Here is a 17563-nt window from a genome sequence, read left to right on the forward strand (position 1 = left end):
TATGATAGAGCTAGAGTGAGTGAGCAGGCTTACTGAGTGAAGAGCCAGGTCTTGAGTCCTCTTCTAAAGGCCATCAGGTCCTGAGATTGTCTGAGCACAAGTGAGAGTTTGTTCCAGGCCTCTGCCGCCCCAAGGGAGAAGCTCCTGCCTCCCCAGCGAGCTCTTTTAATTCTGGGGACCGTAACCAGAGCCAGTTCTCCTGACCTCAGGGTTCGTGCTGGTTTATGCCAGCAAAAAAGCAATTTCATGTGTCTAGGGCCCATATCATGAAGGGCTTTGAAGACCATGCATAGTGCCTTGAATGCAATTCTCTTACGAATTGGCAGCCAGTGTAGTGCCACCAAGTCCTGAGTTACCGATGCAAATTTTGGAGTATCGGTGATCAGGCGTGCGGCTGCATTTTGCAATAGTTGAAGTTTATTGAGTACGCTCTGCTGGGCGTTTAACATCAGGCTGTTACAATAGTCCATTTTATAAGGACAAGGGGAACCCAACGGATAGCTAAGAACCATGGGTATAACTTCGTTATAGGAAACAGTGGAACTTAGCTTATTCAACCTATGCACAATGTAGTATAGAAACACAATGGGAACTATACAAATCAAGATATCCTGACCCAGCCGGGAAAGGAGTTTATTCTCAAAAAACAATGTCATGCATACAATACAATAATAACCCGACACAAGCCTGTGCCGTACTGACAAAGAAAGGAAAATTAGATATAGGGTGAGAAAGAGGGTGTTTTTCAGGCAAGGAAAAAGAGAGCAGAGACAGGGCACTGCGTAAAATTCAAAGGTTACTAGCAGTGTCGCCTGGAGTGGAATTTACACAAATATTTACACAATGATATGAGTGTCAACCCACTCTTGGGTGTCGACGTTTCGATCCCTATAGCTCTAATAAATGCATGGGATCATCATCAGGACTTACATAATAACAAAACATGCCTGAATGAGACAAGCCCAGCGGTTGCGCATCCACGTGGTTATAAGTGGAGTTCACTGATAAGTTGGTTTACACGCTTCTCTGTGCATGGACCAGATGGTCGTACTTTAGATTATGTACAAGCGCCGGAATCAGAGGTCTGAGGGCATCAATGGCTCTCTGCTTTGGTGTCAGTGTTCCGACCAGTTTGCGCTGAGGTCCAGAATGGGGCTTGCCTCGCCCTGGGGTTCACAATGGAGGAGATCGGGCGTTCGTCAGGATAAGACTGCGCCTCTCCCAGGGGTGCTCGGTCAGTCCAGGCGTGAAAGCACTAGACCTGTAACAATCGTTTTCCTGTGTTTCTTCTCCAAATACGGGAGAATTTTCCTGATGGTTTTGAGGGTATAATGCAGAGAGGAAGAGAGTGCATTCATCTGGGGTTTAAAGGACAGGGAGCTGTCCACCAGTATGCCCAGGCTTTTTACTTTGTCAACCGGCGCGGGGAGGGGTCCCATTTCATCTGGCCACCATCTCGGGACCAGAATTTCTCCCAAGCTCCAAAGAGCAGGACCTCTGTCTTCGAGGAATTCAGTTTAAGGCAACTTTGTGCCATCCAGCAGCCCACTTCGTGCATACAGTTTTTGAATCTGTCTGCTGTGTTATCAGTATTGCCGGGTAGGAGGGACACCACAATCTGTGTGCCGTCCGCATAAGCCGTGAGTTGAAAACCGAACGATCGAATCACCGGGGCGAGGGTCGACACATAAACATTAAAAAGGGTGGGGCTAAGCGAAGATCCCTGGCGGACTCCACAGGGTAATACAAATGAATGCGATTCATGGCCTCCTAGTGCCACTGACTGGGTTCTATCGGACAGGAAGGCCTGTAAGATTTTTAGTGCTTTTCCCTGAATTCCACAGGCCCTGAACCGGTCCACCAACAAATCGTGGTGGACCGTGTCGAAGGCCGCGGAAAGATCCAACAGAATCAGGGCCGCTCTGCCTCCTGCATCCATCATCTGCCTAATGTCTTCCATTGATCTGATCAGGGCGGATTCCGTGCTGTGTTCCGCACGAAAACCGTGTTGGGAAGGGTCAAGATGATCCCCTGTTTTTAGAAAGGCGCTTAGTTGTGCATTCAAGCTACCTTCCATTATTTTGGCAGGGAGGGGGAGTCGGGCGATCGGGCAATAGTTGTTCATCTCAGTGATGTCTAAGTTAGTTTTTTTTAGCAGGGGTAGGATGGAGGCTCGCTTCCATCTGGAAGGATATTCCCCTTTCTCCAGCATCTGATTAAAAAGGGGAGTGAGTCCCCTGGCAATGGCCTCTGGGGCTAGTTTGGCTACTGCAGTGGGACAGGGATCATGAGGGGAGCCTGATTTAATTTTTAGTATACGTCTCACCACTTCCTTTTCCGTGATGGGCTGAAAGTGTTGAAGTGTTACCACAGGTCTGAGGGGTTCCGGGTCCTCGCTCGAGGAAGAAGTCTTCACCTGGCGGTCTAGGGAAAAAAAGATGTTTTCAACCTTTTCACGAAAAAAGGTGGCCAAACTTTCACAGAGTGAAAGACTAGAGGGAATTTCTGTGGTTTTTGGGTTTGCTAGGGAAGAGACCATTTGGAATAGTTCTTTGGGGGTATTGCTGGCATCTTCTATCTGTTTTGTGAGAAAAGCCTTTTTTGCTTGTAGGATTCTTTCTCTATAACGTCTTTACTCTGAATTGAGGATTTGTTTGTCTGAATCGCTATAATTCATTCGCCAGATCTTTTCGAGCTTTTTTGCATCGTATTTTGTGTTCCCTGATTTGTTCTGTAAACCAGGGAGCAGCTGGATTTGCCCGAGTGGAGTAGGTGGTTTTGGGGGGAGCCAAGAGTAAGCAAGCCTGGTCCAACCAGGCTGTGTAGGACCTAGCTGCTTCCTCAGGGAGTTTTTTAATATGTCATCCAGATTGTCCCCTTTAATGTTCTTCCATTTTCTAACTTGTCTCGGGATGTTTCTAGTGCTAGGTGGTTTTTCTGGAGTGGTGAGGGGAATAGCAAAGTGAATCGCTGGGTGATCTGACCAAGAGACTGGTAAAACCGAAGTAACTTTTAGACTGGGATTCGAGAAAATCCCGTCATTCACCCACGAGGGCCCGCCCAGCCAATCATGCACTGTTGCTTTTAAGCCAACCTCTCCTTGGCTCCGGTACTCCCGGAAGACAGCAGCCGAGAGAGCAGGTACACTGAGGGGAGCCGCGGATGCCAAAGTAAGTCCTTTCTGCCACCTCCTCCCACGAACTTCTGACCCTTTGATCACTTTACCCGTACTGACTCCCTGCGGGCCCCCCTTTTTTCGACTAGATAAACACCGCGTGAAGAAGTCCCACGCTGTCTTTACCGAAGGGGCGTGACTATGCCTCTAAGGAAGTGAGTTTCCTAACTTTCATGAGAATTGTGTTTGCTTCGTAATTCTCCCGCTTTTAGAGGGGAGTTCCCTGTTAGCTCCATGTTTTTGATCCTAATTCTTTAGGAATGACAAATATAGAACATCTTTAAACACTGCGTTTTTAACCTAACGTTTCATGACTGAGAAACGATTAGCACAATCGCTTGCCATGATTTAACAGCTAAGCAATTACTTGATGCCGGTCCTATTGTATGGACGGTCATTCAAGTTAATCTAGGTGCACCCATCGCCAGAGCCTGGGGCAGCACCTCACAGTTGGTTTGATATAAATCCAGTATTACGCCTATACCTGCACATTCAAAAGACTAATGCTAAAAACTACATCTTACTGAAGATATTAATTATGTAATTTCTCCTCATGTATGATCTTTGTCTGTCTCTTTTCTCCCTACAGGATTTTTATGTATCCCTACTGAAATTGTAGTGGGTTACTTACGGAAACCATCCGGTTATTCCACACTATATATTTTACATTTTTCACACTTAGAGCCTCCCGGGAGGGTAAGCCTTAGCGCGCGCACACCACCGGAGGACTTTTGCGTAGGTCCTGAAGAATGCTGAGCTAATTGCAAAATGACAGCAGAAACATGTTGACCAACTTTTGATCCTAATGAGGACTCCGGTTCCTTAACTTAGAACCTGGGGAGTCCGCCCACTTTGCTTTTATTCAATGCAGGTTGGCCATTATTAAAGATTTTTGTAAAGGCACAACCTCTGCATTTTTTAATACACTTACACATTCACGTTTAGTTACCTCCTAATTTGGGCACTGTTGCACTCACCACATCCTGCTCCGCTGTAACCAGGCGTCGTAGCACGCTGGGGAGACATTCGGTCACCCCAGCGGGGACCCAATGATGAAGCATGTCACCAACTAGTGGTGATTGAGGGTCCTTCTAATAAGTAGGGTTATTTCTCTCCTTTGAATATTGGGTGACCAGTAAGCCCACCAGGTTTCTTCCTCAGAGGAGGACCCAAAGGGGCGTTCATAGGGAGACAGAGAGATTTCGCTGTGTGCATGCACGTGTGTGAGCATTGATCACATTTGCAGCACATAGCGGAATAACATTACACCTCACTAGTTCATTTTGATAGCACTTTTATCACAGTCACTCCTTTGTTGTTAATATACAACTTGCCATTCAGCCAGTTTCTGAGGCAGAGACCCAACTGTTCCAGTAATGAGAAGTGCAAAGAACATACGGCGGAATCGCAAGGATAGGCACTACCCACCATCATTGGTAAAAAATCTGCAAAAAGAGCAAAAACAATAATCACAAGGCTCTATTAGATAAACCATCTGACAGAGAACCCTCGAATAAACTAGTTTGTGTAAGCACCTTTTGCTCACTGTCCAATCGGCTCAAATAAATGATACACAAAAATTGCCATATCCTTAAGAAGGGTAAGCAAAGCTTGGAAACCCCCTTATTTGCACTGAAAGTGATTCGGAGCATCAGAGACAGTTTGGTCCACACCAGACCGAGTCCAACCCGGACTGTCAGGCAAAATAATGTTTGGTGTCTTCCACCTGCCCAGAAAACCCAAATGTGTGGTTCATGAGGGGTATTCCCACAGACTCACCAAATCAATTGATATCGGAACAGGAAAGCCCTGGGTAATCAATCAGCATACAAACTGCAACAGTGAGAAACTCATATATCTGATTACATGCTCCTGTGGCCTCAGGTATGTGGGCATGACTACACACAAAGTCATGATCCATATATTAGAATACAAAGCACCATCAGGTGTGAGAAACATGCAACCAAACTGACAAGACATTTTTTAGAGAAGGATCACAATGCAGATGAATTGAGCTGGACTATCCTTGACAAACCCAACATGTCTTCTACTACACCTAGCTTGGATATAACACTTCTGAGGATCGAGCAGAGATGGGTTTTCAGGCTGGGGACAGTGAAAAAAGTCCTCAACTATAATATACTGTGGTTGTCACTGGCATAATACACCTACATTTCTAACTAATCGGGATCATTTGACACCCATGAGATAGAACCACCATACCTTTTGCGCACTTTTGCTCATGCTCTCTATTGTACAGTTACATATGCTCTCCACGACACCAGGAAACAGCCTAAATGATGGTATGCGACATACCATCATATGCACAGCACTGAAATCTCTCTCCTTGCCATCGGGCATTGCCAAAACACTCAACCTATTCTGTGGGATGCATAACTTTGAAATCACTCTACTTGTCATCCGGCATTACCAAAACACTCAATGTATTTTTTTGGGGTTACCCCCACCCTCCTACCGTGGGGATGTGCCAATCACTAATTAAGAACCAGTACTAGCTTTACAGTAAATTATAATTATGTGCCCCACCTTCCCTTGACTAACCTTTTTTCAATCAGCTTCACTCAAAGCATACTATACACGAGTCTCTGTTGGATAATGCTGGTCGTAGTCTCGATGACACATACTCAGATCTCCAGTGGGACTCCATTTCCCTATACCCCGTGGGAGACCATATTGCCTTGAGACCGGAACATATCCGTTACCATCAGCCCTGTGCGTTAATCCAGAAATGGTCAGGACACAGATTTGCCTGCATTACTAAAAGCAAGCAGGCTCTTGTTTCTTGCTGAACTTCCTGTCCTCCCTGTGGCGCAAGAGATCTCCAACCGAACAGGACGGTAGGTGCAAGCTATACGGTTTCCTAACTGTTTTACCAGCCGGACAAGCCTCCAGACTTTGATGTCCATCCTGGAACCTTTTTAGGTCTCGCCTACGCAGTACGCATGCGCTGCATAGGAAAAGACCTTTATCAATCGCTTCAGCTTTGCTGCCAAAAACGTCCATGGGTTGCATTGCTTTGAATGCAATCTGTGCACGTTTGGTGATTCCCTTGCGGGAGTGAGCTTTCAACCATGTGTTAATTGCAAACATATGGTTCCTGCTCGCCCCCCCAAGGGAAACAGGCACAGGCCCCTCCTCTCTCCCCTCCCCCTGCTGCATCCTCATCTCCTCATCTTTTTTTCCCCCCTTCAGCCTGAGGCGTGCGCTTGTTTTTTTTGGATCCATTTCACAGGGAAGCAACTAAATAAAAGAAGAAAAGAGAGGTTGTGAATCGTTTCTTCAAGTCACGGTTTTCAGTCAGTGAGGAGCAAGATAGAAAGAGAGGGAATAATAGGAAGAGGGTGGGGGTGGGGCAGCTGTCAGCACAGAAAAGAAGAGGGCATTGTCTGTGTCTTCGCTGGGCAGTAAGGAAGAGACAGGGTCCTTTTCCTTCTCTGCTCATCCCCGAAAGCAAGCTGAGACTTATCTGAATGCCTTTGCTATTTCTGCCGTCCTGGGATACAGTTTTGAATAGAAAAAGTAGGGGAACAAAATTGTTTTAATATAAGAAGTAGGGGCATGCCGTGCCCTTTCAATCCCGCCCAATTCGACCACTGGTTGAGATGCACTCCATGCACGAACTGACTTGGCAGTTTGACTCCAATACATTTTTAAGAGTACAGGTGTACTATGACCCGCAAGACGTTCTAGAGTAAGACTTGGGGAAGGCAGTGACAGTGGTTTGCTGCTCCCTCCTCTTCTGGATCAGGCTGCCCTTGTCCCCTATGGGCAGGATAACCATCACGAAAATGTTTGTCCTGTCACAGCTCTTCTGTTTATTTGCGGCCCTTCCGTTGATTATGCGAAAAACCTTCTGCACAGACCTATGGAGCATGCTGATGGACTTGATTGGGGTGAAGGGTGGAGTCATGTTGCTCATCATAAGCTATTTACCCCTTTGGATGAAATAGGCTATTATGCTGCAGCACAAATGCAGTGGTAAATTCGGGGGCTTGTAGGAGCGACGTCCCTTGAATATGCAGATGTTTTCTGAAACAGAAAACGTTATTCTTTTTTTTTAACCAGTACTGGTTCTTTTAAGGATCATGGGTTGCTTTGGAACAAAAAAATAGCAATTTTAGAATGTAGTCATAGAGATGATGGTGTGCTGTCCTTTACATGCCACCATCTTTTTTGATTAAAGCTACTCACAGAGGGTCGCAAATTGGCACCTGCCTAATGAATATTAATTAGGCAGGGCGTTCAGCAACTCTCTGCAATTCAATATTTTGTGAACCGACCCAACAATACATATGTCAGTTTGCAAAATTCTTTTCCATTGACAGAACGCATGTGCAGAATTTTCATCCACTTTTTGTGAATGAAATATTAAAGCAAGCCTAACTTTCATAGGGAAATGGATAGCAATGGTTTCCACTCTTTGTTTGCAGTTCAAATTGGTGTAAGTACCAGTTATGAGTTGCATAACACATAACAAAGCTAAATGTAAGCTGGTTAGACAGCAACCGTGTAACTAGTGAAGTTCCTTTGCTCTTTGCATGGCTACTGGATGATTTGTGCACTCTGTTTAGTATTTAGCCAGCTACCAAGTAAATATTGATGTTTGTTTTCGAGTTATTAAGGCCACTGGCAATGCAGTACATCATTTCTGCTATTTAGCTAGCTGTTAGAAAAATATTGACATTTCTTTGCTAAATTTCTGCTATTTAACAAGCAGCCACATAGATAATTAAGCTTACCTATTAATTACATGGCTGCTGGCTTAATTGTTCATATCCCCTGTTTTACCAGCAGCTGGGAAATTAGTGAAGATGTTTTGTTTTCCTGACTGCTAGCCCATTTGTACAAAACCTCTGACTTTTAGCAAGTGGCCAGGTAAAGAGTGAAATGTCCTTTTTTTTGCATGGCTGTCGCCCAAGCAGTGCAGAATGTGTACTATTTCGACAGCAGCTAGGTAAACAGTGACATTTTTCTGCTATTTGAACTACGAGTGGTCAAACAGGGCAGAATATGTACGATTTATCCAGCGGACAGGTAAATGGAGACGTTTTTTCTGCAATTTGCACGCAGCCAGCCAAACAGCACAGACTCTCTGCCATTTATCTAGAGGACAGGTAAATAGTGAAGTTCTTCTGCTATGTGCACGATCACCGGCCAAACAGTGCAGCGTCTCAAATATTTAGCCAGGTATCAGGTAAATAGTGAAGTTTCTCTGCTATTTTCAAGGCAGCCTGACAAATAGTAAATAAGTTCAACTATTTAGGCAGCAGCCTGTTGAGTAGCAGAGAAAAGTCTGTATTTACCCAGCGGCCGGGTAGATAAACATTAAATGGAATACGTTTTTTGTAAAAAGATTTATTTAGCAGTAAGACAGCAAAGTAATTAGGACATCAAAAACACATTCCATGAAAAGATACAAGCAGGGGTTTCAGCAAACACATCAAAAAGTTCATATTAACATTACCAAAATTATGGATTATGAAATACCCACCAGTATGTTGGAGGCAATGCTGGCAGGTATGTACCTCCAGAATAATAAATATATATCGCTTTGCTTTACGAAAACCTTTATTTCGGTCGTTAAGACCATAAAAGTATGCATACAATACAATCAAAACATAGCAGTATAAAATTAATGAGAACCAATCCATCCGTCGTATGACAATACATGTGTATCATCTCTGTGTGTCAAGGTAATTGGCTGCATTAACCTTTGAGCAGAGCCAATAAGCTCAGGAAAGTGCAGTGCATTAATAGCAGGGGAGGAAAAACATAACAAGGGTCCAATAAAAATCAGATCGAGTGCAGGGACCAAGCAGTAATAGGCAGAAAACATAAAATTAATAATTCCAGTGGACTCAGTAAGAGTCAAAATATTTGTACAAAGAATTACACATTTGGTATAAAAATAAGAATAACTCATCTCCATGATTACAAATTTTAAAAACAGTAAAAAGGTTAAAACACATTTTTCTCTCTATTTTGCCAGAAAGTCAGAGCAGGTTATGCATTACATCTGGTGTGATTATTTTTAAGAAAGTCTAGAGCCTCCACCACATTGCATTTAAAAATTGAGAGACAGCAAAAACAATGGCCTCCTGGCAGTGCACAAACCCTAGATTCTGTATGAGCCAGCGCTGGCTTGCAGATTTGTAGCCTGTGCAAAAAACATAAATCATGGAGCTCTGACTCCTCCTGGTGGTTGCAGGCTATGCACCCACTTGGGGCAGTTTCAGACCATTTACAAGTAAAGGCTAGTAGTGGAAGGGTACTAAATCTAAACTGGAGGTGTAATTTTCTTGCAGGGACCGGGAGAACGTCAGCCAGAAAGGGTTCTAATTTATACTTGTCTTTTATTGTAAGGAATTCGGCTGTCAGAAGACCTGGGGCTGGATCCCCGTGGATGCCTGCCAGTTTATGTGTTCGATAAGTTGCTACCAGTTCAACACGTGAAATTGCAGAACACGCTTCCTCAGGGTTACTCCAGAGATTTGGTTTACCTATCCTACTGCACTTATCCCTTGTATAAGCAAACCCAGCAATTGTTTCCACCCCTGGGAGACCCAGTAGCTCTTTTCTTTCTGACTGATATTCTGCCAGTTCTGGGGTCACCCACAATCTATGCCTGAAGGTTATGGGTCTTAGGCCAATCTCATCTTCGATCGGTCTAATACCTAGATCCAGCCGCAGGGTGGTTAAGGGGGTACTAGAAGGGAGACCCAAAATCTGTCTTACGAAGCTGTTCTCAACTTTGCTTACATGACTGCAAGAACGATGGCCCCAGAGTTCGGCTCCATACATTGTAGCACCCCTTGCTTGTGGCTTGTATATTTCAATAATAGGCCCAGTAGGTTTAGAGTAGGAATCTCTGAGTAGTTTTGCAATTCCTCCACTAGTCGGCTGGGTTAACTGAAGCTTGACTTTAGCACGTTTTGGCCCCACTCCATATTTTCAGTGAGGGTGACACCCAAATAGTCAAATACAGAGTCCCTTTCCAGCACAATGTTATCTAAACGGGGATCAGGGCATAAAGTCTTGGCTGGGTTGAAGACCATAAACTTGTTCTTCAAAAGTATTTATCTCCAGCCCCCTGTTGTTACAAAAAATGACAAAGCTATCCACGATCCTCTGTATTCCCATCGGTGACTTGGACATTAAGAGGGTGTCATCCACAAACATAAGAACTTGGATCTTTGAATTTACTTGCTTTGGAGCATCATTGTCCTTAGCAACAATGAGTTGGGCATTCAAGGTGTTGACAAAGAGGCAGAACAGGGTAGGTGCAAGCACTCACCCCTGCCTCACTCCTCCGTCAACTGGGAGTCGTGGAGTTAGTTCTCCCCCTTTCCCACATCTTAGTTGGGCATAGTTAGCATTCTGCAGCTTGATAAGCATGCTTAGGAGGTAAGAAGGGATCCCCATATCTCTTAGTACCCCCAATAGTTTATCTCTGGGGACCAAGTCAAAAGCCGCTTTCAGGTTGACAAAAATTAGATAGAGTCTGCCACCCTCCATTCCCACCGTTTTCCAAAATATAAGTTGAAGACTATATATTTGATCAACGATGGAAGTGTTCTTCCTAAATCCGGATTGATATGGGCTCAAAATTTCGGTGTTTCCATCCAATCCTGGATGCGACCTAAAAGTACTCGTGCAAATAGTTTTTGTGTGACATTGATCAAACTGATCGGTCTATAGTTTGCTTGGAGTAGTGGAAAGCCCTTTTTGAAAACTGGGACAATTTGTGCCCCTGCCCAGGTTATGGGAATCAGCATGCCTTTCATTATAGCATGAAATAATACCCACAAATAAGGGCCCAAAGTTGTTGGTTCTTCTCAGAAAAGATCCCCTGCGAGCTTATCTAATCCCGGTGCTTTACCAGCGGGAAGTTTCTTGATTGCATTTGAAACTTTAGGAAGAGTGATCCCAGCAGCTTCTTCAAAGGTGGACCTTGACAAGGAAGTAGTTACCTCAGCTACTGGGCCGGTATCTGCATACAGGATCTTTTGGGAAGTAGCGCAGATGTCATTGTGAGGGCCGGATGTTGCCTTCATTGAGTACAGTGCTTGAAAATGGTCTACCCAATTTTCTGCTGGTATATTCGGCTCAATGGCTGAATTACCTTCCCTAATGCCTGTTCTGACTATGGTCCAGAATTCCCTCCTATCTTTATTCTGTAGGGCAGTTTTTATGTCCTTCCATTTATTTGATTCCCAGGACTGCTTTGCTCGGCAGATAGCCTCTTTATATAAAACCCACTTGCATTTAGTTAGAAGCTTGTTTTTGGCTTTCATGGCTGCTATCAGGGCCCCTTTCACCTTTCGGCAATTATCATTATACCAAGATTGAGCGACCCATTTTTTGCTTCGAAGTGCATTTTTGGGTGACAAATATCAACTAGTTTGGATACCAGGTTTGCATGGAGTTCTGCAACTTTGTTAATAGGAGCTAGATTGCCCACTTCAGCAGGAATACCACTGAGTTCTAGGAGGACTTGAACCACAACTGCATAGAGTGCGTTCAAGGTGATTGCTTTATTACCCTCCATTTTATTCTTCTTCTATTGTTAGAAAGTATTAGCCTGTTCTCAGAAGGGGGGCTATTGGCCGGGGCGATCCATGAATCCGGCACCTTTAATACTAGGGCTAAGGCGCTGTGGTCGTTTTCATCCTGCCAAACAACGCAGCACAATCGAGATCCCTGGGCCATGAACTATCATAAATTAGGATTGAGTGGCCTTTGTACATCCATTAGGGCTGAATCTCGCTAAGTAAATATGTTTCATTTAGACACGTTATATTCAAATCTAACATATGAGGTCTTCCTGAAAGCCTGACATGGACCTGGCAATTCAGTTCTATGTTGGACTTCTCTAGAGTACATTATACTAAGGAGCTCAGGGTCACATATAAAAAACCACTTTGCGTTAGCAAACCATGCAATTTGAAAAATCACAGGGTTTAAAAATATAAAACGTGTTGTGACCCATATTAAGTCTCAATTAGGAAGAGCTGGAAAAGGGGCACCCCTTCCAGTTGCAATTTGGCATGCTATATATCAGTGGTTTGTGAGTGCAATTGCGGTCGAAAACCATTGACCAGTTAAAGACACATCGGCGGAGTTGGTAACTGATTCGCAAAGAGAATAGATCTATTTGGGAAGGGTTGCCTAGGGGGACCTCAGGACATATTGCCATTTGAGATTCTCGTTGGGTGAACTAAGTGGCAGCAGGCAGTGGTCCAGAGGACTACTGCCTGCACCCCTTGATGTCTTCCTAAACTGAAAACTTATTTTTTAACTCAGCACCTGTTCCTTTGATTTAAAATAGGCAGTTTTTTGTTCGAAAATATTCACTCAGGGATGGTGGCTACAGTTTCTCACAGTCCGCAACACCTTAGTAGACAATCACAAGGGCTCGCAAAAAAGGGACCTGCTAATTAATATTCATAAGACAGGTCTCTGCAACCCTCTATCAATGGAAAGTTTGCATACAACATATTAGTGTCTTTTTTCTGTGATTGGTCTCTTCCATTATCTGGTCACAGATTCGGGTTATAAATGTTAAATGGTAACACTGAATGTCATTTTATCAGATGCAAATTGAATATTATTCACCTTATAAATCTACATAATTCTTCCAAATAAAACATAAAATATATCACCTACTTTATTTGTGATATGACAATCATTTCAAGGGTAGCATTCACAGGCGGATGTCAAGAGTCCATTAATGTACACTGATTTATTTCTGGGCGTTTCCAATTGCTTGGAAGACAATTTTCTTGCCACTCGGCGGCGATAGATCCAAGTTAAAGCACCTCCTTGAGACAATATTTTTGGTTGTTTAAATAATTCTGTCAGCATCTATTTTACTACTAGACCTGTCACTAAGTATATCCTTGTTTTGATCTTCTGCTAGAATCTGAAAGCCATTTTGCAATCAATAAACATATGACTGGGAATCCAGTTGAGGGCAGCCTTTCCAGCATCTGTCAGTGTCTGCCAATTTCAAGTTGACGAGCTTCGGAGGACTGCAGGCCAGTTTGTTGTTGTCGCTGGTGCAATAAAATTAGCTGTAAAGGTATGGTGCGTTTATATGTTATTCAAGCAATTTATGTTAATTTAGAGAGTTTCTCGTTCAATGTATTCTAAATATTAGCATGCAAACTGTGTTTAAAGAATTGCATAAGAGCCTACCTGTTTTAACTTTACAAACATTTTCTGCGGGCAGGGCAAATGCTGGTTTTTCTGACCCAATTCAGGTTTGTCAGAGGCAGATGATTTAATAGAAATAAGATAAATCCACCTATGACGGGATTTAGTACCCTCAGCTGTGCACGATAAGGATATTGGAAGTCACAGAAGAGTTCCTTTATAAAGTCACAAAACTCAGACGAGACTTGTAATATCCTAATAACTTGTTGTAAGGGGTATCTTATTTCTTCTATTACGTTGGCACACTATCACAATTCTCTGAAACCATGTTAACATTTGTGGTCTCTTGCTCGTTCCTACTGAAGAAAAGCTATGATTTAAGATATGTTGAATGTATGGCGAGATTTATTCTGAAAACAAAGATGCAACTTGTATTTGGTTGCAAGATATGGTACAGTAGTGTGACATAATGAATATTCTCCCCAGTACCTGCCTTTCCCACTGCATGTTAACTCTTGAAGAAAGTGTGATTTCACAACTCAGCTGTATATCTAATTACAGTAGATGTATCACTTTTGTGTAACAGGTGATTAATGAATTCACAAATATTAAAGATGTAGTACACACGCCGGTCACTTTCTGGAAGCTTATTATTTATTATGAGACATTTCTCGGATTTGTGTTTAATCCAGCATTTCCCTATTTATTTTAAGAAGCTGCTTTACCTTTGCAGGAGACAATTTATAACAGTGCATGTGATGAAATGCCCAAACATTAGAGAATGTTATGGGATCTGAGGCACTGTGCGCCACATCACTCCTCCGGGATGGGACTTACTGATTAAAACAAGCGTGCAGTACAATCCCTCCTGCATTAGTTTAAGTTCGAGCTATTGGCGTTGTAAGTGGTACAATTATGGCATGTGGCATCACAACTAAAACAAGGCACTAGTGCGAGCAAGAGGCAGGCTGTCATTTCTGCAATGTTCCAGCCCTGCCTGTAGGTCGTAAAAGTTGACCTTCCCTTATGGCAAGAGACAGTTTCTTCCCACCAAACATGAAGTGGCAAACATGTAACAGATAGTCCACCTGGTGTCAACAAGCAACAAGACAACGCCACTCGGGTAATGTGGTCAATTGGACAGAGAGGCAAAGTCACGCGCAGTTGGGAGTACACACACGCACACAGACACAGAAATACAGGCAAGTGATGTAGCTTTGTGTCCCCACCCGTGAGGTCCTAAAGTTCACGGCATGGTATGCATTTAAATACACAAGACCTTCGAATTGCAGAATACTAGGAGAGAAAGGCTGTGACTGAATATGCAGTGTGCAGGACTGGGAGTAAAGCCCTCGGAGGGAGGGGAGGATGACGGGTCCTTGTGGAACTGTATAAAACACGCGTGCCTCAGAGGAATGCTCTGGCCAGGATGGAGAGGCTGGCTAAACTCCGGCCTGACAGACTCTAGGGAGGCACACACCCAGGAGTGAGTGACCAGCCCTGTGGTCGGTGCTGTTTGCAGTTCATTTTTTGTTTGTTTATTCTCTGGCTCTACCTCGTCCGCTTTTTGCAGCGGTCTGTGGGCGTAACCAGTACACATACAAAGCATCGTGTTTACAAAGCGTAGGTGTTGGCGCGAGGCTTCCAAGGGCACCAGGCCTACTCCCCCGTGCCCAGGAGGGGTTATACTCTGGTCTGTCTCTGCAGTGGGTAAAGCTGCCACACGCACCATGATGTGCAGGAGATGATGCTCTCAGGGGCACCCCTGTCACTGTGCCTGTGGTCTGGAGTTTCAGTCTGCACAGATACCCTTGGTCGACGCACAAATGGCATTAAAAATAAACGCATTTCGGTGGTTAATATAAGCTAAAGATTTGCAAAACAGAAATATTGCATGGGTAAAAAGTTATTTTGCCTATCATTTGGCTGCTGTTAGTAACTGAGCAATCAGAGGGGTTCGCAAATTGTATCCTGCAATATGAATATTCATTAGGCAGGTTGTTTTCTAAGCCCTGATTTCTGTATTTTGTGAAATAGGTAACTAGGGTACAAATAGGTCGGTAACTGACCAATCAGACACAGAAATATGTTGCCATGTGAGGAGGAAGGAGGAGGGAACAGGAGTGGAGGGAGCAGCGATCGTATGTGACTTAACGGTCAGAGTGGTGTACCTTGAAGCTGGGGGACCAGGTATGAGCTTTAGAGTTGGCTCTGGCTGTAAAGTGAATGCGTCCATCTGTAATGCAACTGGTGCCATGTAAAGTGCTCTGATGCCTTCGGGTCCAGTCTGCGTAAGCCATCATGGTTTGGTGAGCTAGCGCTGCACGGATATAAATAGACACAGGAGAATAGTGAACAGCATGATAACACGCCAATCATGTTAAGGATAAACGTTTGTGACCGTACAATAAAGGGAAGTGCCTTTTGTTCCAGTGAAGACGACCATTACAATATAAGTTCGAAATGAAAGCAGCAATACCGTAATGAGTGTCTGGAAGAGCCCCATACGTCGCAGGGAAGAGGCGGGTGGTCTACCAAAGCAAGACTTCATTTACCAATAACAAAGGGGCATATTACCAACAACTAGCGATAATTTTTGTCTCTAACTTGTTTAGAGACAAAAATTATCGCCGCACATCGGCGATTTTTATCGCAGATAAACCTTGCTATTAACAAGGTTTATCGCAAATGCGATAAAAAACGGCCGAAATGCATGAATATCGCTGAAAAGTCAGCGATATTCATGCATTATCGAGCAAATGCTCTTAGCCATGTTATCCACCTCCCATTGGATAACATGGCTAAGAACTGCTCAGGGCAGGTGTTAGCTTTTGGAGATGTTCGCGCTTAGCGCAAATATCTCCAAAAGTTGGTAATAGGAGATAGCGATGTTAGGGACTGTTTCCAGTCGCTAACATCTAGGCACGCCCACTTTGCATGTCATTAGTGATAAATATCACTGACATGCAAAGCAAGGCCCAAGATGGTCGCTATCTCCTATTAGCTGTCACTAACTGGTGTTAGCGACAGCTTGGTAATAGGGAGATAATTTTATCTCCGCTTTCTTGGCTTTTAAAGATAAACCCCCTTGATAATATGCCCCAAAGTTATCTAGTGCTGCAAGGTTGTTAAAAATAGCACGACTTAGGGGATATGTACAAGGAAGTGGAGGAGAGAGGCGTTAGCCTCCCTGGCTTAACACCTCTCTCCTCCACTTCTGAAAGGCAAGGCTACACAATATTTACAAGAATGTGTTGCAGTCTGGCATTTTCCCATGCAATGGCGCTAAGTTTAGAAACTTAGCACCAACGCAGGCGCCCTTGCACCATAGTGCAAGGTTGTCTGCGTGCAGGGGAGGATTGTTTATGTGTAGGAAGGTGTCCCTTCCTGCACATAAACAATCCTAAAATGCCATTCTGTCACTGTGTTATGTGCTGCTTCATGCAGCACACATGAATGTCACAAAATGGCATTTTTTAAAGGTTTGTTTATTTACAGGAAGGAACACCTTCTTGTACATAAACAATCCATGGCATTTTGCTTTTTCCGTGTGCTGCACAAGGCAGAACACATGGAAAAAGACTAGGTTTTACCTGGTCTTAATTTTGGTGTTGCCTCCTATGTACGCCACCCTTGTACATAGGAGGCAGCGTCAAAATGAATGGGCGTTGCTGTGGAACGCCCTTGCAACACCCACTGCCCACTCCTTTCACGCTAACCATAACGTGAAAGGGGGCCTTATTTACAAGGCAGCATTAAGCCATGTTAACACCCCCCCCCCCCAAACCCAGTTATTTTCACAAGTTAGACCTGTCAAATTGTGCTTTGGAGAAATTAGGTAGGAGTGGAGGTTATCAAACCTGGTAATTACCAGGTAGGTAAACTCAACACAATTTATAATTCTGCACCTGTTCTAACAGGTATTTGACAGGGGCCAAAATTATTCTGCCCAATTGTAATCAGGGCCAAACTGCTGCTTTGTTATCGACTATGCTTTCATTTGTTTATAAATCACAGAAGTCAAAGCCAGGGCTGTATGTTTTCCCAGTGGGCCAGAATGGTGGGGGCCAGTTTTCCAGCAGTGGGGGATAGTTCTGTTACTGGGGGTAAGTTTTGCAGCAGTGGTGCAATATTTGCAACCTGTAACAAAAGCAGCAGGAGTGCTAGGGCAGCAGCGCTGCTTCTCACTAGCCCCCTTCCACCCCGGGCCTG

General features: G+C 44.0%; 1 long non-coding RNA gene across 4 annotated transcripts in view; it reads left to right on the forward strand.

Annotated features, from left to right (window-relative positions):
- Positions 1–17563, forward strand: part of LOC147731584 (uncharacterized) — a 793594-nt gene that overhangs the window by 32795 nt on the left and 743236 nt on the right. For all 4 annotated transcript variants that reach the window (XR_015308453.1, XR_015308455.1, XR_015308452.1 and 1 more), the window contains exon 2: positions 13116–13277. This is a non-coding gene — a long non-coding RNA (uncharacterized LOC147731584). The remainder of the gene's footprint in view (positions 1–13115; positions 13278–17563) is intronic.

This window comes from Lissotriton vulgaris, chromosome 2_1, assembly GCF_964263255.1.
Source record: "Lissotriton vulgaris chromosome 2_1, aLisVul1.2, whole genome shotgun sequence".
Lineage (NCBI taxonomy): Eukaryota > Metazoa > Chordata > Amphibia > Caudata > Salamandridae > Lissotriton > Lissotriton vulgaris.